This window comes from Vitis vinifera, chromosome 16 (assembly GCF_030704535.1).
Source record: "Vitis vinifera cultivar Pinot Noir 40024 chromosome 16, ASM3070453v1".
Taxonomy (NCBI): Eukaryota; Viridiplantae; Streptophyta; class Magnoliopsida; order Vitales; family Vitaceae; genus Vitis; species Vitis vinifera.
In genome coordinates this window covers 16,602,682-16,627,758 of record NC_081820.1, presented here as the reverse complement: position 1 = coordinate 16,627,758, position 25,077 = coordinate 16,602,682, and the positions used below count along the sequence as shown (strand labels likewise).

Genomic DNA, 25,077 nt, shown 5'->3' with positions numbered 1-25,077 from the left:
ACTAGTTCAAACAAAAGATATAAGAGAAAGTTGTTTTGTAATCTGTGTATGTATGGAATATCTATTAATTGAAGTTCAGAATATGTCAGAACTCTTTGAAAGCTATGACCTCCTTTCCCAGATATAACAAGGATTCTTGATCAGATACGGTTTTAAAGAACATGCCTTGTAGTTTCTGTATGGAAAACCTGTGTGGTCATAGGAGAATACTAAATGTGGATATCACTTGAATTTTAGAACTGAGAAGATTCAACATTTTAGTGATCAACCAAGCAAGAGGATCACAAAGTTGGATTATGTGAACCTAAAAGGACATATTCAGGGACTTCAATCTTGAAAAAAAATTAAACCTGGAGCTGTGGTATATCACTTCTATAATTATTGGAACCAAGATCAAGTGGGGAGCAAAGAAGATCTAACTAAACAAATGTAAGAAAAAGTGCACACATCTTGTATGTGATTAGTTATGTTAAGAACTCGCTCAAATCAAATTTAAACCAATTATCTCTAATGTGAAATAGAGCAATTAGCAATGCATAATTTAATTAAGCTCAAGAATATTCTTAAAAATTGCAAAGAATTATGTAACCATACTAAAAGGAATCAGAATCACAAAGAACTACAAAACTTTATACAACAAAATTTAGGAATACTAGCATAGGACAGGAGGATTCATTTGACAGTGCAACTAAAACCAATAAAAATCAGTTGCTTGATCTTCATTATAGTTTAACGTAGTTAAATGAGAAACATGCTGTCAAGGCTGGTAAGTAAAGTGAGTCATTAAGCACATTATTGCAGGGTAATGTTAAACATGGAAAGTGAAGCCAATTATCACCTTCCTTTTTCATGTGTACATGTGCAGGCCATTTTTTGCGGTTTTCACTGCTTTTCAAAAAATGGTTATCTCATCTCCCAAAGTTGATAGAAGTTTCAAAAAATTTTTGTAGATAAACCTAAAGCTTTGGATTTGGTGTGATTGGCTTCTCTCATTCCTAACATCAAAATTGCTCAAGAAACCCTGAATGGAAGTGCCTTGGTTAGTAATCCCTTTCCTTTTCCTTTATTCCTCTCAATTTCTCCTCATTGACAACTAGTTTTGTTATTTTAGGCATGATCCCTCTTTGTTCTAACCCTAAACCGAATTTATTCTGTAACTATAAATCTATTCACACAACTTGTTTGCCTTATTTATTTAAATATCAAATTAAAAGTTTTATTTCCCACAGTTTTCTCCGAAATTAACTAATGAAAACAAAATAAACATCATAGTACTTACAAGGCATAGCTAATGACTAAACTCACTATGCACAAAACATATAGACAGTACTTACAAGGGATGTGGCCAATCTGATTATTAATTAACAGAAAAGGCCACAGTGAACGAGCCTTCTCCATATTTGTTTTTGTCATCTCTTTCGGAGTCTTCCCCAGCACTCCTAAATACATCAATGCCATTGTTGGGTCTCTAGATGATTAAGACTGTGAAAGGCTTTGCATATTGCAAATAGAAAAAAAACAAACATGTAAGCATTAAGATCTAGTGAAAGTTCTGTTGTTTGCATCAGACCAAAAAGATCAAATTGCACTGGAAATGAAAGAGCACTCTCTCGCTTTTGGGAGCCATATGGAGCACCTGTATAACACCAAGCGATTTGTATTAGTTCTCTGATAATTTTTTTCTATTGAAGCATGGTTGATATGTGTTTCATTCAATTTTATCATGGCCAAAAAGAATTATAATATTTCAAATGAAGACACCATTTTGACTTCCATTTAAAGCTAAGCAAATGTTTGTTCATTTCCTTTGAGATTTCTCTTTTTAAGGTTATGTTTGGTTCCCGGAAAATACTAAGGAAAGAAAAAAAATGCAAAGGAAAATGATTTTTTCATGTTTGGTTGTCCTATAAAAAATATAAAAGAAAAGAAAATATAATTAAAACTAATTAAAAACTTATGTATTTTTAAATTATTTAATCTTTATATTGATGAGTTAAAATAAACAAAATGAGTTTAAAATAATAAAAAAAATAATTTATCGACTTTTAATCTATTTTTTATTTTCCTTCGCTTTTTCTTTCCTTCTACTTTTCCTTCATATTTTCTTTCCCTTGCATTTTCCTTCAAATTTTATGGGAACCAAATATAGGCTCAAGCTTTCCATTTTTGCCCAGTTTTTAGGAATATTTGCAAGGTAACTAATAGGAATAATGCTATTCACAAATTACATGGTCTAGAAAAAGGCAATGAGAGGCAGCTGTTTACTTGGTAAATATTGCATTTTTTTTCCTTATATATTTAATAGCATGAGTGATGCCACTTTGCCTAATCAGATTTCTCAGATTCCAGATTTCATACATATAGAGTATGATATCCATAATTTTTAGAACATTAATTGTTTTTTCTTAATGCCATTATAAAAACATAATCCAATCCTTGTAACCCAATTAAGATCTCAATATTTTTTTTAAGATCTTGTGACAAATTGAGAAATTTTCCATCTAGCTATTAGATAACCTGTATATATGCATGGTCAGATTTCACATATCTGATGGAAAAACACTACTATAAAATGGAAACTCATCACCACATGGATATTAAACCCACTAACATTGCATGAAGTGACCAAAAAAGAAAAACTTGGAAGCAAAGAGATTTGAAAAAAGGCAAAAATAATTGGGTGTTTCAATCAACAAAGAAAAACATTTGAAAATTATTTCTTTATTAAGCTTCTTTTAACATCAACAATCACATTTTAAAATATTGTTTTTAGTTTATTTAGATCAAACATAAAGCACACACTAAACAATCATTAAGAGCCACATTTCCAGCAGTGCAAGTTTGCATGGTGACAAAATCATACAACTTCGTGGTAATAAGTTTTATTATTAAATTGCATATGGATGATTAAAATCCTGCATCTGAAACAAATATACAGTAAAGATCTTTCTTACATAATAAAAAGGACCATATTGAGACCTATTCAGAAGTAGCTGCAACATTAGTGACGACTGACAATGGAAGAAAAACTGAAACAGTTGACGAATGATGGCTGATTAATTAGAAACACTCCATTTCTATTCTCTGCCCGTTCTGCTCATCTTTGACAGAATGTTTGATCCAACAAAAAGCCATCATCTGCACCAACTAATAAAACAAATTAATCAACAAGTTTGTTAACATAAAGGACATCAGAAATTTGAACCTAATTGCACCTCATTATTCATGATCAAAGGACATCAGAGTGTTGAAATTAAATTCAAAGGATGAAACTAATTTATCAAAGGTGCTTCCATTTTTATTATAATATTTTCTCATTTATTTGGCTTAAATATTGGGTGAACTAAACAAACTAACCAGTCATGACAGGAAACATATAAAGAAATGTTCATATTAAGGAAAGAGTTAGTGGGAAGTCTATATAGAGGAAAACTTCAACACAAAGCAATTGCTTCTCATATATCACACAGTTCCACGTTAGAGTGCCTATAATAAACTTCCTAAATTTTCACTTGTGATATTTTTTAAGGAATTTGGGGTGCTATTTGTTCTATAAGTACTTTCTAATAAACAGAAACCTAAAACGAACAAGGAAATGGTAAGCTTTCAACACATGTTGTCTTGATTGCTTACCACAAGACACAATGAAGTCTGACGTATGATAAATTCAAGAATATTTGCTCCTTGTAAGAAGTATAAAAAATGATGGATAACATTATTCAAATAAGTGGCTGACACCCTGAAATATAGGAAACTTTAGGTTTCATCACTAAAGATGGAGACGTCAAAACTTCAATCCAAAATACCAATAAGATATAAGTATGAAAAGCAACTAGAAAATCATGCATGGAGGCTAACCTGTTCTGTTGTCTTAGTTCAAGGATTCCGCAAAGGGTCATTGAAAGCTGGGATAGCAGGGATGCTAACGAAAGGAATATTGCAGTTGTCCGGCAAGAGTATGTTGAAGCCCATCAAGAGTTGATAATGCCTTTCCATTATCTCCTGCACCTCCCCTACAACTTGTTCCATATTAATTCTACACATGTTAATGGTTAAAAATATCTGTCAGCTGTGTATGCATAGAAGATTTAGTTATTGAAGTTCAAAACATGTCAAACTCTCTGAAAGCTATGATTTCCTTACCAAATATAACTAGGATTCTTTACCAGATAGATGGGAAGAACATGCTGTGAGTTTGTATATAGAAACTAGCTTCTGTAATTATAAGAGAATATTCAACATTACAGTGAACCAAGACAACTACTCATGGACTTGATCAAATTTAAATAACCAAGAAATGAAACTTTAGGGCATTACTAAGGTTTATGGACTTCAGTCCCAAAGATGCAAATGCCATACCCTTTCTCGTAAGTCGTAGTAACCTAAACCAACTATACTACATGAAACAGGTCCACCCCGAGTAAGGAAAGATGAAACTTTATGGTTTTAAGGAAAATTTTAGCTCAAAAACAAATCAGACGTGGAGTTGTGGATATGCATATCTTCTATAAATATTGGAAACATGGTCTAGTGTGGAGAAAAGTAGACACAGCTGAACAACCTTGAGAAAAAGTGCAAATCTTGTTCACAAGGGACATGATTGAAGGCTTTCAAAGGAGAGAGAGGTAATGTCGGGAGAGACAAAATGGACTGCAATCTTCTACCATACTCATGTACTTTAATTTGTATTTATAGCTATGTTATGAATTCAGTCCAATCAAATCTAGACCAATCTTCTATGTTGAAAAACTGTTGTCCATTAGGGTAACATCTAGAGGGGGGTGAATGAGTGTATTTTAAAAAAATCATTAATTAGGGAGTTTAATATTTAACCCAATTTTAACTTGCGAGATATAGGGATAATCATTGAAAAAAAAAAATCAAAATAAACAAATAAGTATGCAAGGAATATAGGAATTTTTACGTGAAAAACCCCTATAATAATTGTGGAGATAAAAAACCATGAGGTCTAAGGCCTCAAATCTAAATCCACTATATGAGATCAAGTCATACAAATTTATCTAACTGCTTTACCCTAAAGACTTACTCTCTAGAACTGATAACTTGATCCATATTTGTGATGCAACAATCTTCAATTACTCCAGTGAATACACCTCAACCTCATTGAAGGGATGCAGGTCTTCCAACAACCCAAGATTCATTCTTTGAATCTTTCTTAAGAGATTGGGAATGGTAGGGTAAGTTAGGTTGAGTCTCTCTCAATAATGTCCCCCCATAAAACACATTTAGGTAGGGTATATATATAGGAGAAAACTTAGTGGGATTGGAATCAATTTAGAAATTAATCATATTTTACTAAAAACAATTTAGAAACTTAATAGATTTAAAAAGATTTGGAAAGATTTTATATTTTAAATTAAAAAGATTTGGAAAAATTTTCTATTTAAAATTCATTTCCAAATTATTTTTATTATTTGGAAAGATTTTTCCTTTTAAATTCTCAATTTAGATGCCTTGAACCTCAAACAAATTGTGTCTATATCTCTAGACATGTTATCTTTGATGAACATGAATTTCCCTTTGCTACTGATGCTACTCACACTATTTCTTCTGTGCAAGAACCAAGTTATAGTACTTCCTTCCTTGATGCTTATGAATGGCTAAATTCAGTTCACACATCCTTCAACCAAGCCATGCCAAACACCTCAGTACCAGTTTCTCTTGCTATCATTCTTGTCACAAAACCTACTATCACTGTACTTCCCATCACAAACATATCTTCTCCTTCTTTAGCGAAATCTACTTCTACCACCCTTACACCCAATCCTTCCTTTCCATCATCTCTACCCTCCGCCATAGATTTAACAAACCAAGTATTTGTTGTTCTCCCGATTCCTTCCCATTCCACATCATCACAACCTATGCACCCTCATTCTACATTGATACCTGATCCTATTTCTACTTTCCCTCCACCGGCAGCACATACACCACTTCTCCCTAGAAACAACATTCATGGCATGATTACTTGTGCAAAATTGAAACAAAATCCTTCTTTGGCTCTCCATGTTAGTAGCACTAGTCCTACTGAACCTAAAACTCTCAAATCTCCACTTAAACAACCAAAATGAGCTACTATGCAAGAAGAAATAGATGCTCTCCAACACAATAACACATGGAATTTAATTCCTAGACGACCTAATACCAATATCATGAGTTCTAAATGGTTTTACCGTATCAAGTACCATGAAGATGGCACCACTGAAAGATATAAATCCTGACTTGTTGCCAAGGGCTTCACTCAAGTTCCTGGTGTCAGCTATGTTGAGACTTTTAACCCTGTTATCAAACCTATAACCATTTGTCTAATCCTCTCTCTTTTTGTCCCCTCTAGCTAGATTATGAAGCAATTAAATGTTAAAAAAGCCTTCTCACATGGTCATCTGAAGGAAACATTCTACATGGAGTAACCTCTAGGGTTTGTTGACCCTTATTTTCCTTCACATGTTTGTCTTCATAAACATTCCTTATATGGTTTGAAGTAAGCCCCTCGAGCTTGGTTTGAGTGTTTATCACAAGCCCTTATCAAACTTGATTTCTCTAATAGCAAGGCTGACTCCTCATTATTTATTTTGCTTAGAAGTTCTCTAATTATTCTAATCTTTGTTTAAGTTGACGATGTTATTGTAATAGGTAGCAACCCTACTATAATCTAAAAAATCATGATCACTACTCTTAGCACCAAATTTGCTCTCAAATATTTGGGCCAATTGAAATATTTTCTCAACATTGAAGTTAAATATTTTTGTGGTGGATTGTACCTTTCCCAAGCAAAGTATACCAAAGACCTCATTGAAAAATCAAATATGTTAGATTGTTCTGCCATGGGCACATCTATTTCTGCAAAAGATTCACCAACTACAAATGATTTACAACATGTCAATCCAACCAAGTATCACACTTAGGTTGGTAGTCTTCAATATTTGAAATTCACTAGACCAGTTATCACTCACGTAGTCAATAGAGTATGCCAACACCTCCAACAACCAACTAAGATGAATTTCAAGGTTGTGAAACAAATCCTACGTAATATAAAGGGCACCCTCAATTATGGAATTCGCATCTTGGATGAAAGTTCAATATCCTTATATGCTTTTGTTAATTCTGATTGGGCAAGGTGTTTGATAACAAGGCGAAGCACTATTAGTTTTTGTGTTTATCTTGGTGCTAATTGTATTTCCTTGTCTTCCAAGAAACAAGGGACAGTAGAGTACTGCTCCATGGCTATAGCTGCCATTGAATTGACCTAGCTCACCTTTCTCTTACATGACATTGGCCTACCACTTCCTCAAACTCCACTTCTCCTTTGTGATAATACGAGTGCCATTCATATGGCCAAAAATCCAGTGTTTCATGCATGAACAAAGCACATCGAATTAGATTATCATTTTGTTCGTGAAAGAGTTGTTACGGGAGACCTTCATGTTAAATATGTTCCTAGTCATCTCCAAATAGCTGATGTTCTCACCAAACCTCTAGCTAGAACAGATTTTTCTATTTTTTGGTTGCAAGCTGGGAGTTCTATGCACATTTTTATCTTTCACAACACTTAAGAATGAAAAAAAAAAAAAAATGACTTTCAAGGTTGGGGAGACAAATTTGTACTCATTTGAAATATGCTTCTCCAAGTATAGAAGAGGACCGAGATTCACAAAGAGGCACTGGCGAAAATATCAAAGAGATTTCATTTGTAAATTGTTGGTCTCCTAATTATATTTTGTTGCTTTCCTTTGTATCACTGGATTTCCAAGATTCTTGTCTATGTGCTCAAGATAAGTATAGTTTTATTAAAGGAAATTGTGGACCCCGCATTTCGAGGATCAGGTTACTTATCGAGAAGGTACGGTAAAGACCGTAGCACCCCTCTAAGTCCCTAAAGTCGGGTCTCTACTAATAAAATGAAGCAATCATGGTATCTAATAAGGAAAACGATGAATACCCAAAACTATCATGCACATATGAGAATCAAAATATCCATAGAGAATAACCAAAGTGAGAATAGATACGCACCTGGGCGACGAGCCATAATAGGCTATCAAAAAGTGAGGTTAGTGCACAATTAAGAAATAATTTCGAGCATGTCATAGAGCAGAATAAATCAAATATGAATAACAATCAAATCAACCAATCAATTGATCATAAAATCCCGTATGTGGGGCCCCCACCAAAGCCCGATTATTTTTGCATGAATTAATTCCATAAATTCCATTATTTGGAATAATAGAACTTAATTCATACTCATTTCAAAGCATTTTAAAAGATCATGAAAGATTTGAAAATTGCTTGCCGAATTGAAGGTGGAAGCAAATTTTATTAAAATTGATATTTTGAGGCCTAATAAAACTAAAACTAAGGATGAAGATTTGAAAAGTTAAAATTATTTGAAAAACGAGAAATTGGAGACTATTTGAAAACGGGAAATTTGGAAATTAAAATTGAAGATAAAGAAATAAATAAATAAATAAATAAAGGACACGTGATCCAAAAGGTGGTCATGCATAGTTGCTTGTAAATTTGGCAGCCAGTGCTTCTCATACTCTCAGCGTCAGGATGTTCCTTAATGTAGCTGCCCCATATGTCATCCTTGGCCGTGTTATGCATCACTAGTCCAAACATGAATCGACACATGGCTCATTGACAACCCTTCACTTTTGCTGGAAGTCAATTTAATTGGAAGCATCACCTCCACGTTGACATGCTGAAACCTGAGTTGAAGTCCAAATGAAGGTTCATATTGGAATGGTAAACAAGTCTATCATGGTATCCATAATCTGAATGAGGTCAACCTCTTTGTTCTGTTCCTCCTTCCAATTAAACCAAACACATAGGCTGAGGTACTATCTCTCAGATGGGTGCAATGCTCATGAAAACTGCTGATGGGCCTGACCAGGCATGCATCCCACCTGTCACTCTCTAGCATCGTCTAGTAGACTATTCAGGGCTAGGAACCAGCCCAAAGCTAGTAGCATGCACACCGAAGTGGGCCTGCGTGTGGATTCTGGTGCCGGGTAGCCAAAAGCCACTTTTCGGATCCAAGTACTTGCCCCATTTTTTGTAATTCTTGAACAGTTTCTTCATCACTTCTGTCAGTGCGTGTTCATCCAATTTGGGTGGTCGGTCAGGCCTAGGAAGCTGCCACATGTGCACATTTGCAGGTAATAAAATCAGATACTCCCTTTGATTTGCTTGCTGGGAGCCTGGATCTTAATGAAAGCTCTGCCTTGCAATGTCAAATGCACCAGGTTTCCATTGCTCCGGAAACTTACTAACATAAAATCCAGCTCCTGCTGCATACCTAACGGCCACCATCATCTCAAACCCAAGTGCCGCAAATATCTGTGGATGGTCCCGATGGATAATAACAGCATGGACTGCTGGAATCACCCCAAGAAACCCATGGAAATTAATAGGGTAGCCCTGAAGGATCTGAAACGAGGTGTAGAGAGAGCAGGAGCGAGAAGGGTGACAATGGCCAAGAAACCGGGTAGAGAAATGGAGGTGAGATAAAATAACCTTGAATAGGGACGGCATAAGCACAGTCCACATGGAACTAAAAGAAACGGCTACTCTATAAAAGCCTCAGGTATGACTGGTAGAGAGGGTCAGATTTGAGCAAATGGGGTTAATAGCTGGCGGGCGTAGAGGAGCAACTTCCAGAAAACCTGACATGCTCCTAATTGATTTACACTTCTGGAAGGTAAGGGATGACCGGTCTCAAACGTCCATGAGTGATGGCAAGAACACCAGCATCTGAATTTGTAGAACCTGGAACTCCAAGTGCACTGAGATCAAGAGGCTATGTGGAGATTGACATCTGAGCAGCCTGACTTGCAGACTGTGGTGAGACAGCAGCTTGACTCATGGATTGTGGCGGGTCAGCAGCCTGACCCATGACTTGTGGTGGGACACCACCATCTGGCAGTCCAAATATCCGGAAGTAATCCACAGAGGGATCAACGGGTTGAACACTGCGACAAGAGTCGCAAGCCAGAAATGGCGTCGTTTGGGCAGCAGCTTTACAGTTCCGACACCTGACATGGACTTGCTCAGCTGATTGCGTGGAGAGTGAAATGATGCAGTGGCGGAGGAGCATGGCGGAGGCGTTTCGCCCGTCATTCGACGACAGCTGAGTTTGGTATATATCACTAGGCGATGGCGGGAACCGACCCTCATAATCTGACCCACGTTGCCGAGGCTGTGCACATGCTACAGCAACAAGGGTACATCCATTGCAGTCACCTTATTCTCTGTTCTCTCCTTCTAAACGGCCACCAAAAATCCTACCTCAACCTCTCTCTCATTTTCTTACTTAGCTCATTTCCATTTCCGTCAATACTCTAGATCAAACAGCTCACCAAGCACAACACAAATATAGGAATAACAGCAGAGACATAGCCAGGGTGAACAATGGGGGTTAAACAAATATGGGAAGGTAAAACATATGATGATACAGAGTTCCACTTCAGGTGATATCCATGGGCTCGAAATAGGTGAGATTAACGTATCAAAGAAAATTCAAGAACAGATCATGTATTCAGAGGACCGAGGTCAACCAAAGCAAACAAAATATTGTCTAGAACTAGAGCTAAAAATGTCCAGAGGATCGGAGGATAATGGAAAATGCAAGACTTATAGTTCATACCTGTAAATGGATTCCCTACCAGCAAGACTAGTTAGGCTTCAAGCTCTTTCCTCCTCACCCTTGCTCCTCCCGTCAGTTCTCCTCCCAGACCTGCTTCTTTTTTCCTCCAATGCTACCTACAGCTTCCTGGAATCACCTTACTTAGCAAGCCACCACCTGCCTCCTTCTGTTCATGCATCAGCAAGTATGGTGCCTTTCACCCATCAGCATGGCCCCTGCCATGCCCATGCGGCTGATTTCCCGGGCGTAGGGAAAAGGGGGCCCCCACTTATCTCAGGTGCTGCCCGGCTCCTCTAATGCTATATAAAAAAACTAAAATCCCTTGGCTCTTCAAAGGGGGTCTACAGAAATATTTAGAAGTGAATTAATTGTTTGTCTATTTCAATTATTAATCTTGTTTCGTTTTTTATTTTATTTTATTATGTGTTAGTTTTAAAAAATTTGCCCTTGTTAATTATTAATTTTCTTTTGATCTTGAAAAAGGTATCAAAAGCTAGCTTTCAATAAGCACCACTTCTAATTTATGTTCTAAGGTGAAAATTTCAATAATTCCATCATTCCATTTGGGCACCAAAAAGTGTAGGTCATATCTTACAGTCTAGACACTAAAGCTAGGTTTTCAAAGGTTGACTCTGATATTGCATTTGAACCATTGTTATCTTTGACATTGAAAGCACTATATCTTCCACATTCTCAATCTTTTGGAATGTTATTCAATAAATTGCAGAAAACACTCCCTGTATAGGACAAGAACAAGAAGCAATTCAATTCCTTCATTCAAAATTACAACATCTGAAAAGAAAATGCAGGCTATTGCATATAGGATCTGTACAAGTTGTTATTAAACCATGAACAAGGCTAGAATTAAACAAATAACCTATTTGAATTTGTTTAAGAGATGTAAGACATAATAATTTTAGAGGTCCGATAGTTAGATTACCCTTTTCTTTGGTGCAAAAGAAAAAAAAAAAAAAGAGAGAAACACATGAAAATGCAGCAAACCTCATTACCAAAATGTAATTTTACTTAACATAGACCTGGAATTAAGCACGCTGTTCTTAGTAATTGCATGGCTGACCACGTGGTTACCAATTTCACAATATTAAGGATAGGTTTAGTTCTTAATTGATTTCCAAAACCATGCCCATTTGGTAAACTGTACTACAATAATATTCGAATGCACTAATAAACAGAAAATATCTACCAAATGGAATCGTCACACACAGAGTTGAAGATCACATCTAAACCCAAATCCTAAAGCTAACAGGTAATACATGGAAGATAGAGAACCAGGTTGACAGGAATATTTCATACATCTCTAGCCCTATAGCTTGTTCTTTCTCTGGATCAATCTGTACATTAATTTTGTATAGAGCTGTTATATATGGCAATGAAGTTAACGAATTATTCAACTAGTTTAAACAGACGAGGCAGCTAAAAGTCTAGGTCATAGATTCACATATGGTTTCCTAAGCAATCAATCAGTCCTACATGACAAACTTGGGCTATTAATGTACTAATTAAGGAAATGGTGGGCAGAAGAAGGGGCATTGTGTCATATTTACCAGTAGATGCCACAAATGTTCACTTATGCCTCATATTTTTTTTGTCACTTTCATTTTGCTATACTTGCATCAGGGTCCTCAAAGACAAATTATCTAAATGACAAACATTATAACAAATTTAATATTTTTTTTTTCTAACAGAATAAAGAGCCAACATTTCTTCATATGGTCTGCATCCTGATAAATACGAACAAGACTTGAATTCACATATGGCATTGTGTGAGATATAAGTGAATAAAAGATGACACATGATAACCCTGAATTTTAAGAACCTCTCACGTCTTGAACTGGAAAACTAATTCTGTGTCTTTCAGAGGCAAGTGGTTGTTGAAGCCAATGATCAGTCCTTCGTGGTCTTGCATGAACAGAAATTTTACTTCTGACACCACTTGCTCCACGGTAACTCTACTTGCAAAGGGTTAACAGTGTATTACAGAATAACTAGTTAACAAAGTTCACAACATATGTCCTGAGAATTCTCATTAAACACAAAGTCTTCCCACAACCATGATTTGGAGTGCAGGGCTCAGATTAAGCTGTCATTCCACATTCTACAAATTTTGTAGAAGCAAGGCAAACAAATGACAGACAATCTCTTTTAGGTTACACATGCATGGTCTTAATAAATTGAGAAAGAAAATATGAGGCGAGGTTCTAATATATGGCTTTTTTCCAAACGAGTCTTTGATACCATGAAAAAGAAAATACACAAAGAATTGTGTATTCTGAGATTGAAAAAATGTTCATAGGTAAAGCTGTACAATTCTTTTAGGAGATTCTCATAATTTCTAGGGTCAGCTATATACAAAAGACAACTAATTTAAATACAATCAAGAAAGTTACTATAAAGGATTAAGGATTATATCTTCGACATCATCAAGACGTATTTTCAACAGTATCAATAGCAGACTCTTCTTTGAGTCAATTCATAGCTTAATTAACAATTAATATATCAACATTTTAAGGTGAATAAAGAAGCTTGATCAGCACACCTAGGAAGGAGACTCATGTTGTTGATAGAGCTAAGATTCACTCTGGATCTTCAACATCTCCCATCCACTTTGCATATCCCGTTAAGAAATACATGAATTCAATTTATAACTTTGTGCAAATTAGAGAAAATAGTAGAAGATAGCAAGCATAGTTGAACAGAGCTCCAGAATTATCTTAGAAAATGCAAAGAAGTTCTCCATATAAAAGATAAAATCCCAAAGCACCGCTAAATCTTCTAAAAAGGCATAAAAAAAGAAGAAAAAGAACATTAGCATAAGAAAAGAATGAATATTTATTCAACCATTATATGTGAAACAAACAAAAACGAGTGGTCCTCATTTGTATATAGTATGAATAGAAATCATAAACATCAATTTGGAGCTGGCCTGATAAAATATTTAAGGTTGGTTTTGAGTGGTACTTGAGGACCCATATCATAATCAGCTCTAGATTGTAAGTGCTGTATCTTAATGGAGTATAAAATACATAAGATAAAAAATGACTGAAGTGAGTCACTTGGACCTTGATCTAAAAACATGGAAGATTAACAAACCCACCAACAATTCCCATTTTTAGTATACTTGTAGATCATTTTTATCACTATAATTTTACTTAATAAAAGTTGAGATTCCATCCCCTAAAAGTTCATGAGAGTTCAGACATAGTTGCAGATCTAAAATCTTTTTCTTAGTATGTGATGGATAACTCATTCCTTATCATGATCCATAGGTTAAGGATATTTCTTGGTTTCTTCCTCTCTCAATTTCTCCTTGACTATAGGTCATTCTATCCAACTCACCCTCTTAATCCTACCTAAACCCTAACCCTAAACCTAGCCACTTATTCAGTCACTGCTAGCAAACCCTAATTCTTTCAATACTAACTCAATTAGTTTTTCCCCTAGTTTCATCAGAAGCCATACAGCACAGCAAGATGATAGTCACCACCATAAATGATGACACAAGGATCCGGATCAGATAAGGGTGCTGCCTTATATCAGCCACTTTACTATTCTTATGATGCCTGCCACCATTTTCACTGCACTGCATGAACAAGTCCAGGATTAGCAAAAAAGGACATGGTGGACGAATCTATGAGCCACAAGTAGTCTTCCATGAGTTTTATGAATGTAGCACATTTCTCTTGGTCGTCTATGCAGTCTTTACTGATCTTCGGTATATTGCTGCCTCCAAAAGGACTGCTGATCTCACCCTAGTTCAGATTTAGAAAAATTTTATTAGCAAATAAAAGTAATGTAAAAGATAAAAAGATTCCATCTACATAAGTTCTATTTCTTTTTAAACCAAAACAAGAAGATCAGAGCTTCAAGCAGCTGTTGTTTTCTGTTAGGATCTGTGAATTCCTAGGTGCTTGTCTTTATCAATTCTATTTATAGTGAAGAAAGCAAATCAACATCTGAGTTTGTTTGGCTACAAGGAAAACTATATTCTTTTTGTATTCTTCTCATGGATTAGGATTACACTATATTTGTTTGAGACATTACAAGCATATCAGATAGGGTGCTCAGACCTTCCAACATGCTCAGACATACAATTGGGGGTGGATTAATGACCCTTCTCATAAATGGGTTTGTTGCACACCAAACCCAGCCAAGCATACTTACCCTTGTAAGGTCACCAACTCTTCTTTTTCTCCTTTTCCTCTTGTGAAAATCATCTCACCATATATGAGATCCATGTAGGAGATGAGGCAAAAAGTCAATTATGGGATTGCACAAACGGAACTATTTAAATCTTATGGTGTAACCAAATGGAAATTGCTTTATTGAGAATGGGTTAATTAACAGGGCACAAAGCTCTACATATCTATATAGTTGGGAGAATGCTAGCATGAGCTCTTGAGGAAAAACCTCACCTAGTCACCTGGTCTTCCATTTGCGAAGATAAAAAGTTGGGAGTACCACATATTTTGGTCTCATTCTCTCTCAATAAATTAAGCTTTGCTTGGAAAATTAATGGTGTTGGAGATTTTCTTCGGAGAGAGAGTTCCTTTGAAGACGAATTATTGTCCAAAAGTTGGGGGAATAACTTGGAGAATGGAGCTCCCTTGCAAGAAGCAAGGGGCATGCATGGTGTTGGCTTGTGGAAGGCTATAAGAGAAAATTGGGAAGCCTTTAAGACTAGAACAAGATTTTTGGTTGACAATGGAAGAAGAATAAATTTTTGATATGATGTTAGGTATGGGGATGCTCCTTTTTAAAGGACTATTTTCCCTCTCTTTTCTCTTTGTCATCTAATAAAGAGGCTTAGGTGGTAAATGCTTGGATGACCATAAGCAGGCAGGTTGTTTGGATCTAGGGTTTCATGTGATAGTTTCAAGATTTGGAGTAACATAGTATTGAGGAGTTACTTAAGAGGCTTGAAGAGTGCTTGGAAAGTGTAGTGAAAATGAAGATAAACTAATTTGGAAGGCAAGCAAGAGTGGGAATTTCTTAATGAAATCTTTCCTTTGGATGGAGGAGTGTCTTTTCCTTGGAAGGTAGTGTGGGGCTCTTTGGCACATTTAAAAGCAAGTTTTTTTTTTCTTTTTTTTGCTAGGGAGGTTGTATGGAAAAGGTTCCTGACCTTAGATTAGCTTAAGAGGAGATCTTGATTCTTGGCTAATAAGTTTTATTTATGTATGAGTACTTTGGAAGAAGTAGCTAAGCACGCTAATCCATTGTGAAAAGGCAAAGGGACTTTGGCATTTGTCATTGTTAGCTTTTCTTGTGTTCTCCCCTTTTTGGTGAAAGTTTTGTTGAAGGGATGGCAAGGGAGTTTCATTGGCAAAAATGGAAATAAGATTTAAAAGACAATCCCTCTTTGCTTGTTTTGGATTCAACACTCATCTCAAGTGCTAAAGGACTTTTCAATATTTATACCCTATTCCAATGGACTTGCCAACATATTCAAGATGTCCCCATATCCTTAACATTTAAATTTTATTAATTTGTTGAGTATTAGTTAGCAAGAGAGGGTTTTGAATTTATGTTTGATGTGGTTCTATCTGTTGTTTTGACATCTCTTTTATACCTCCTATGTACTTGGAGTGCACCCGCCCCTTACTCTTTGGTTCGCGTCTTTTAAATATTCTTGTTTTCCTATAAATAAATAAAAAAGAGCACGCTTGCATGAGCAATGGTCCTTTTTTTGGCAGATGATCCAGGGCCTTTGGAGGGACACAGTGCAAATGTCTCTTATTTATAAATAAAAAAATTATACTAGGTATGTTGCTAATATACATATTTTGAAGAGGGACACTTGCAAGTTACAACAACAATGATTCATTTTACTTAAGATCATCATCACTATTCAACCAAATTAAATTAAACATAAGGGCTCAATATACCTAACCCATGAGGCAGACTAATGAAGTGAAAACTAAGTAAAAAGAGGAACATTAAAATCATTAATGACAGAACCTGCAGGTAGGTTTGCATCTTCCTCTTATTTCTATAGATTTAAAGAACTTCCAGGAAGGTTAGATAGTGCTGCTTCTAGTTGAGGAACTGTGACTGATTAGAATACATAGAATCAAATAAAAATGAAATTCTGCTCCTTGATTGTACCTGAACTTAGCGGAGCAAGGCATGCAATGCAGCAGCCTGGTTGTGTTGGCAGCAGGGACATCAGGCACATTTAGATGATGTTGTTCAGGCAGGTATGCTTTGAAACTGTTAGGAGTTCAGTGTAATTCTTGAATAAGTTCTTTACTGCTGCTGACATGCATTATCTGAATTTCAATACTGCAAACACAAAAGTTAAAAATGTGGTAAATTATATTCCTGAGAACTCTCTCTAACTACTGTCTTCCACAACCATGAGTTGGAGCACAAGCACTCGGAAGAAAATTGAATAGATCCATTCTTCAGGAAAAAGAATGATTTTTTATTTTATTTTATTTTTATCTTTTTTAAGTAGACCTATCAAATCTATGTATAAGTCATGCAATTGTGAGCTTGGATCTCCATGAGTGGTTGATCTTATTTACTCAGAAGAAGAATGATGTAGAGTTGGGATCTATGATGAATTAGGATCTTAGATCTAAAAGAGGATTTTAAATTTGAATTGGTTAATTTAATCTTGAGATAAATTTTCTCTCATAATTGTTTTTGATAAGCAATATAGTGTCTACTTAATTAATTCATTAAATGCTTGAGTGTTAGATTCAATGACATTTCACGCATGCACTCGATAATTAGAAAAAATTGAGTTGATGACTTGTGTAAAATTAGTCAATAAGATTGGAGGTTCCAAATTGAGAATTATCTTGATCTAAATCTATTACAAAATCTAATATTGGTTTAGGAATTCATTTAGATTCTTGGTCAACTAAATGAAAAGTAGACCAACTAGAGATCCAATACACTATAGCAATCAATCTCTGGTAAAATCCAGTTCTTAGAGCTTTTCCAATTGATAATTCTATTATTTTTTATGCCAATTTTGATTTTACTAGTCATTTTTCAAAATCTCTCAAAAATAGCAAACTCATTATCCCTTGACCAAGATGAGTGTTACCTATCATAGTGCAATCCTATTTTGAGAGAAACACACGATGGTTAAATTACCTATATCCTCCAAATGCAGCATTTACTTTTCTTGGTACTCTATCATTTTTCTCATTGATATTGATTGCAAACCTCCTTCCCATAGTGTAATTTTTACTTAATATAGACCTGCAGATAAGCATGCTGTTCTTATCTGCAGGATCGTTTTCATTTTTAATTAATTTCCAAAACCATGCCAGTTGGTAAACACTACAATAATATTCAAATACACTAACAAACAGAAAATATCTACCAAATGGAATTCTGAAACACACAGTTGAAGATCACATCTAAACCCAAGTCCAAAAAGCTAATAGGTAATACATGGAAGATAGAGCAACAGGTAGACAGGAATATTCCATATATCTCTGGCCCTATAGCTTGTTCCTTCTCTGGATCAATCTCTACATTTTGTCTAGAGCTGCTATCTGCGACAATGAAGTTAGTGCATTCATCAACTAGTTTAAACAAAAGAGACAAAGTAAATATAAGAGTAGGTTGCAAACTAGAGGCAGCTAAAATTCTTGGTGATAGAATCACATATGGTCTCCCAACTAATCGGTCAGTCGTCTTACATAACGAACTTGTGCCTATAAATGTACTAATTAAGTAAATGGTGGGGCGGAGAATTAATAATGGACATTGTTTCATTTACAAGTAGACTTCCCAAATGTTCACTTATGACTTATATTTTTTACGGCACTTCCATTTTGCTATACCTGCTCCAGGCCCTCAAAGACAAAATATGTAAATGAAGACAAACATTATGATTGAGTCTGTGACACATTTAACCTTTTTTTTTTTTGACACAATAAAGAGCCAGCATTTCATTATGCGGTCTGCATCTGGATAAATAAGAACAAGACTTGAATTTGGATCTATGGAATTGTATGAGACATGAGTGAAAAAAGAAAAAAGAAAAAACACAAAAAAAAGGTTCATAATAACCATTAATCATGCATAGGAACCTCTCAGATGTCTTGGACTGGAACACTAATCCTGTGTTCTTCAGGCAAGTAGTCGTTGAAACCGACAATCAGTCCTTCGTGGTCTCTGAATAGCTCCTTCACTACTGACACCACTTGCTCCACAGTAACCCTACATGCAAAAGGTTATTGATGTTTTTTAGTGAGCTATTGTATGTATTACATAATAACTTGTTAACAAAGTTTATCACTTATGTCTGAAAATTCTCATTAAACACACAATGCCTTCCCACAAGCATGATTTGCAGTGCAAGGCCTGAGATTAGAATGACAAGCTAGATTAGAAGGATAAGCTATAGTGGGTGTTATGGGAAACCTTGTGAGTAGCAAAAATTAAATGATTGTGAAGAGGAATGACAAGCTATCATGCCACATTCTGCAAATTTTGTAGAAACAAGGTAAGAGCTTCATTGGATTCCAAGGTTTACAAAATTCAATCCAGCAAATGCATAATTATGGCAATGGACCGAATGAAAAGAGGCCTACTAATGTAAGGAAATATAGAAAAGCTTTCAAGGAGGAGAATTTAGCTCTGGAATAATAGAAATTCCAATCTATGAGTGGATATGCATCACCAAGGAAAAGAATGTCTAGTATGAAGAAATCGAGATGCAGGCACTGGAAAAAGTACTGGAAAAGTTGGTCCTGAAGGGACTTGATGTTATGTCTTAGCCCAAGTAAGTCATCATGATTTTTGTAATTGGCCTATTAGCTTTTGGATTAATTGATTGTATTTTCTCTTGGCCATACCCATATATAAAAGATAACTAAATTAAATACAAGCAATATACAATTGGGAAAGTTAGCATATATGATTGAGGATAATATCTTCAACAACATCATCAAGGTGACATTTTCAACAACATCAATAGCAGGCTCTTTTTTGAGTCAATTCGTCGCTTAATTAACAGTTAATCTATCAATATTTCAAGGTTGATAAAGAAGCTTGATTCATTTCACATCTTCAACATTTCCCACCTTGTGTATCCCATTAATAAATACATGAATTCACTTTAGAACTTTAGTGCAAATTAAGAAATTAAATAGCAGAAGATAGCAAGCATAGGTGAACGGAGCTCAAGAATTATCTTACAAAATGCAAAGATGTTAACCATATAAGAGATACATAAAATCTTAAAGCACTGCTAAATCTTCTAAAAAGGGCTTCAAAAAAAAAAAAAAAACATTAGCATAAGAAAAGAAGGAATATTTATTCAATCATTATATGAATAGATTGAATAAATATTCATAAGCATAGAAATCATGAGCATAAATTTGGAGCCTAGTAAGTGATTGAAAAAGTACCAAGGAGCAATAGTTAAGGTTGGTTTTGAGTAGTACTTGAGATCTCCTCTCATAATTAGATCTAGAATTGGGTATAAAATATATAAGAAAAATGACCGAGGTGGGTCACTTGGACCTTGACCTAAAAACATGGAAGATTAACAAACCCAACAACAATTCCCATTTTTAGTATAGCTGCAGATCATTTTTATCATTAGAATTTTTCTTAATAGAAGTTGTGGTTCCATCTCTCTAAGTTTATGAGAGTTCTGAGAAATTTGCAGATCTAAAACCTTTTTCTTAGCATGTTATGGATCTCTCAATTTAAGGAAAATTCTTGGGTTCTTCCTCTCTCAATTTCTTCTTGACTACTTTATTGGTCATTCTATTTCTAGCCTTGATTCTTACCCTAGCCTTAAACCTAACCCTAAACCTAGCCACTTATCCAGTCACTTCCAGCAAACCCTAATTCTTTTGGCACCAACTTAATTACTTCTTTCCCTCAGTTTCATCAGAAACCAAACACAGCATAGCAAGATTAAAGCCACTACCATAAATGATTGACACAAGCATCTGAATGAGACAAGGGCGCTGCCTAATATCAGTCAGTTTACTATTCTTCTGATGCCTGAAAACATTTTCACGGCACTGCAGGAACAAGTCAGAATTAACAATAAAGGACATGGTGGACAAACCTATGGTGCAAGTAGTCTTCCATGAGTTTTGTGAATGAAGCACATTTCTCTTGATCACCCCTTAATGCAGTCTTTACTGATCTTAGATATATTGCTGCCTCTAAAAGGGCTGCTGATCTCACCCTAACTCAGATGAAGAAAATTTTTTGTCAGCAAATAAAAATTAATGAAAAAAAAATTAAAAAGATTCCGTGTAAGTTCTATTTCTTTCAAAACCAAACAAGAAGATCAAGTCACCTTGGAAAAGGAGGATAGACTCTCTTCGTGCTGTGAGCCATGGAGTTGGATTAGAGCTTCAAGCAGCTGTTGCTTTTGTCAGGAGTCGTGAATTCCTAGGTGCTTGTCTTAATCAATTCTATTTATAGTGAAGAAAGCAAATCAACATATGAGTTTGTTCGGCTACAAGGAGAATTGTATCCTTTTTGTATTCTTATTATGGATTAGGATTATCCCTTATTTATTTGAGACATTATAAGCATATCAGTAATTAGGGTGTTCAGACCGTTGGGAACTGTGCCTGTGATTAGAGAACATAGAATCAAATTGGAGTTAAAGTCCAAAATAATCCATTTGTTGAAAAAAAAATGGTAAGAATATTACCCATTTCAAAATATTTGTCAAACTAATCTTTTGTATCCACGTAAGCATCCACATGGGGTTTTTTTTTGTGTAAAAAACCACTATTGGTGACTGTGGTTTTAAAAGTTACAGAAATATCCTTAAAACCACAATTACAAACTGTGGTTTTACAATTTCCCTTAAAACCACAGTTAGTAACTATGGTTTTAAAAGTTGTAGAAATATCCTTAAAACCACAGTTAGTAACTATGGTTTTATAATTATTTTTAATCTGCGTCTATTTTAATGGTATTGTGATTTTAATATTATTTTTAAAATATTTTTATCAAAATAACCATAAAACCACAGTTAGTAACTGTAATTTTAAAAATATTATAAAAACTATAGTCACAGATGGTGATTTTATAATTTTCTTTAAAACCACAGTCACGGATTGTGGTTTTACAATTTTCTTTAAAACCACAGTTAAGGATTGTGGTGTTATAATTTTCTTTAAAACCACAGTTAAGGATTGTGGTGTTATAATTTTCTTTAAAACCACAGTCAAGGACTGTGGTTTTACAATTTTCACAAATATTTTTAAGGGGAACTCATGTAACCATAACTAAAAAAAGTATGAGATTTTAGAACTTTGCTTTTCACAAATTTTTTCGTTACGACTATTTTAAAATTATATATATATATTTTATCTTTATTTTTTCATATTTTCCTTAAATTTTGAGAAAATAATTTGGTCTACATACATTCCCATAAAAATTTATATATTTATGGTAAATAAAATATTTATTTGTTTTATGAATATTTTCACATATGAACTAAAGAAAATTATTTATTCAAATTATTTTTAAAATTTAAAATAACTAAAGAAATTGTTTATATTATTTTAAAAATTTATATTTTCATATGAAAATTAATGCCAATGATTATGATTTTAGGTTATTTCTTATTAAGTATGATTTGAACTTATGTCTTGGTTAAAATGTATAATTTTTTAATTATATGAAAGAAAAATAGGTAATGGTTATAATAATTTGTTTAGTTAGAATTTCTTTCATTTAGACTTTAGGATGCATTTGAGTTTTATTTGTTTAAATTATCAAGGAAACAGGTGAATAACATAACATCACTAATTTGAATTAACACTTTATATATAACCTTAAATGTATAAACTAAAGTATTATAGTTCTACAAACATGAAAAAAGATCTCAATGTGTCCCACATGATGGAATCTTTCTCTTTCGCTGTGAACATTTACGGTAGATGGTCATATTTGTTGTATCCATCTGTGCTATCTGAAAAGTCTCCATCTCTATAGACTGTGACACGTCATCTACATGAGTTGTTGAGTTAAATGGAACTAATGGAGGTAGAACTCGACGTACACGTGGAGCTCGATGTCCTCTAGGTATCCGTACATGTAATCGTGCAGCATGAGCTGTCCCCTGAAGAAAAGGTAGAGGTGCCATGGACTCTGTAATAGGTGGAGGTGCAATAGACTCTGTAACAGGTGGGGGTGCAATAGACTCTGTAATAGGTGGGGGTGCATCCAATGATATAGATGGCTGGGATGGAGGTGGAAGAGGATGTGGAGATGGAGGTGAAAAAGTATGTATAGATGTAACATGAGGGAAGAAAGGTAAGTTTAATGATATAGGTGGCTGAACAGGGGTAAGGGTAGATGGTATGGTAGTCTCAGGTTGAGATGAATGGGCTGGTATGGATACATACATCAAGGGGAGAGAGTGGCGACTCTAATGATGCAGATGGCTGAAATAGAGGAAATGTAGATGTGACTGGTGGATGTGAGGGTTGTACCAAAGTAGATGCCAAAGGTACATGTCGATGACTAGCTCGACGACCACCTCTCCCTCGACCTTTAATGGGTGGTACCCTAACAGGCGTAATCAATGATTGTGGTCTCATGGATGGCCCTGAAGATGTGGATGGCTCATGTGTTGAGTGTACACGATGGTCCTCTCTTATAGCACGTAAAACATCAATAGCAATTCGGTGAGTTTCCTCCAAATCATTTAAAATAATCATTTGTGATACGACAGTGATCTATATAAGAAAATGAAACATGAGGCATTTGCACATAATTTAAGTTTAACATTCATTAAAAAATGGTTTTGTATCTTAAATGGTCTCACTAATAACTTAGTGGCAGAAGCTGTACTATGGAACCTCATATGATCTCTATGCAAAACAGGTGCGATCAGGCATCATGTGATATGTCAATACCACTGCATATATGGATCATAAAAATCCATGGTAGTAATAGCAAGTGGTGTTGCGTAATACGCTTAGAACGAGTAGCCCAAAGAGAAATATACTAAGCATGGAATGTCACCCAATCATACTGATGTCGTCCTCGCCTATCCACTAAATGTAGCTCCATATCTATCAAACAAGGTGGAGGTATCCCTTGTTGCATACGAAACTAGCACAAAACTCGCTCTGGTCTATGCCACTCGATAATATCAAAGCAAATTAGAGGCTGCATAGTTCGCCAAATTTCTTCATCAGCCTGACATATAGCCGGAAGATGTGCAATCAAATTTGCTGTATATGGTTCCCATAATACCTGTAATTTTTTTAAAAAATTAATTAGTCACATTGGTGGAAAATGTTGCAAAACGCATCTACACTTTACCTGATCCTGTGTCTGGGCATCCAATTGATCTCGATAAAATGTCAACACATGTGGTGATGGGTTATGAGACCAAGACAGGGGTACTCTCCACTTGTGGCTCAATGGATCGACTGGGAGTGTGTAGACCCTCAATTTTGTCCCTTTAGCACATGTCTTTAAGTTCGTTTTCAGTGCTTCAAAATAGTTCCTTGGTGGCCCATGACTACTCATACCACTTACCTTTTTCTGAGTCACCTCGGAGATTTTGGTTGAAGGATTATTTGATCCTTTATTGTGACCCTTGGCAGCCCTAACTTAGACTTAGGCTTTTCTTTTTTTTTTTAGGATAGCTTTTAGATACACTTGGCCCATTAGGCATCACCCTAGGCCCACTTAGTCTCATCATAGGCCATTTAGGCACACTTGGCCCATTCGGACATTTTTAGCGTGACTTATATGACTTGCATGTTTGCATGGCTCGTAGGGCCCATTTTTTGTTAATTTGTTTATTTTTATTTTATTTTATTTTATTTTCCTCTTTATATTATTTTCCTTAACTTATTTATTTATTTATTATTTTTACCATTTTCTAATTTATTTACTTATTTATCTATTAATGCAATTATTTAACTTCTAAAATTTCATGTTTTTGCAAGGAAACTTACCATTGGAGTTTAAGGAAGGTGGGACTCTCCTTGGAAGGTTTTGGAGAGGAATTTGAAATTGGGAAGATTGCTTTTGAATTGGAGGATTTAAAAAAGGATAAGGAGAAAAGAAGAGAGAATATAGGGGATTTTCCTTTCGGAACAGATTTAGGATTTGGGAGGTGATATATACATAGATACGTGAAAAGAGAAGGAAGAAAGAAAAGGAAAGGGAGGAGAGAGCTTTTTTTTAAGGGAGAAGATTCTTTTTTGGGGCAGCAGGCATTGGAGGAAAATTTGTCGGGGAAAAGAACAGAGGAAACGAAAAGAGCAATTGCAACCAAGGCTGTCCCGGTATGCACCTCGTTGCTTTTGGAATTCTGACCTATATTGATTTTTTTTTCCACGTGAATATTTAATGGTATTGTTGATTTTGTGTGGACGAAAGGGGCCACAATTTGTTTTGTTGAGATTGATTGCTTGCTTGTT

At 35.2% G+C, this 25,077-nt stretch overlaps 1 long non-coding RNA gene across 2 annotated transcripts; it reads right to left on the bottom strand.

Moving 5' to 3' along the window:
• Positions 1-17,994: 17,994 nt before the first annotated feature.
• On the bottom strand, positions 17,995-21,056 carry LOC104882114 (paired amphipathic helix protein Sin3-like 5). Of its 2 annotated transcripts, XR_787886.2 has the most exons (4): positions 20,970-21,056; positions 20,733-20,855; positions 18,736-18,865; positions 17,995-18,195 (listed from the first exon to the last, which is right to left on the bottom strand). It is a non-coding gene; the product is annotated as a paired amphipathic helix protein Sin3-like 5 (long non-coding RNA). The 2 variants fall into 2 exon arrangements; XR_002032120.2 differs by lacking the exon at positions 17,995-18,195 and having other exon boundaries at positions 18,412-18,865.
• Positions 21,057-25,077: the final 4,021 nt, after the last annotated feature.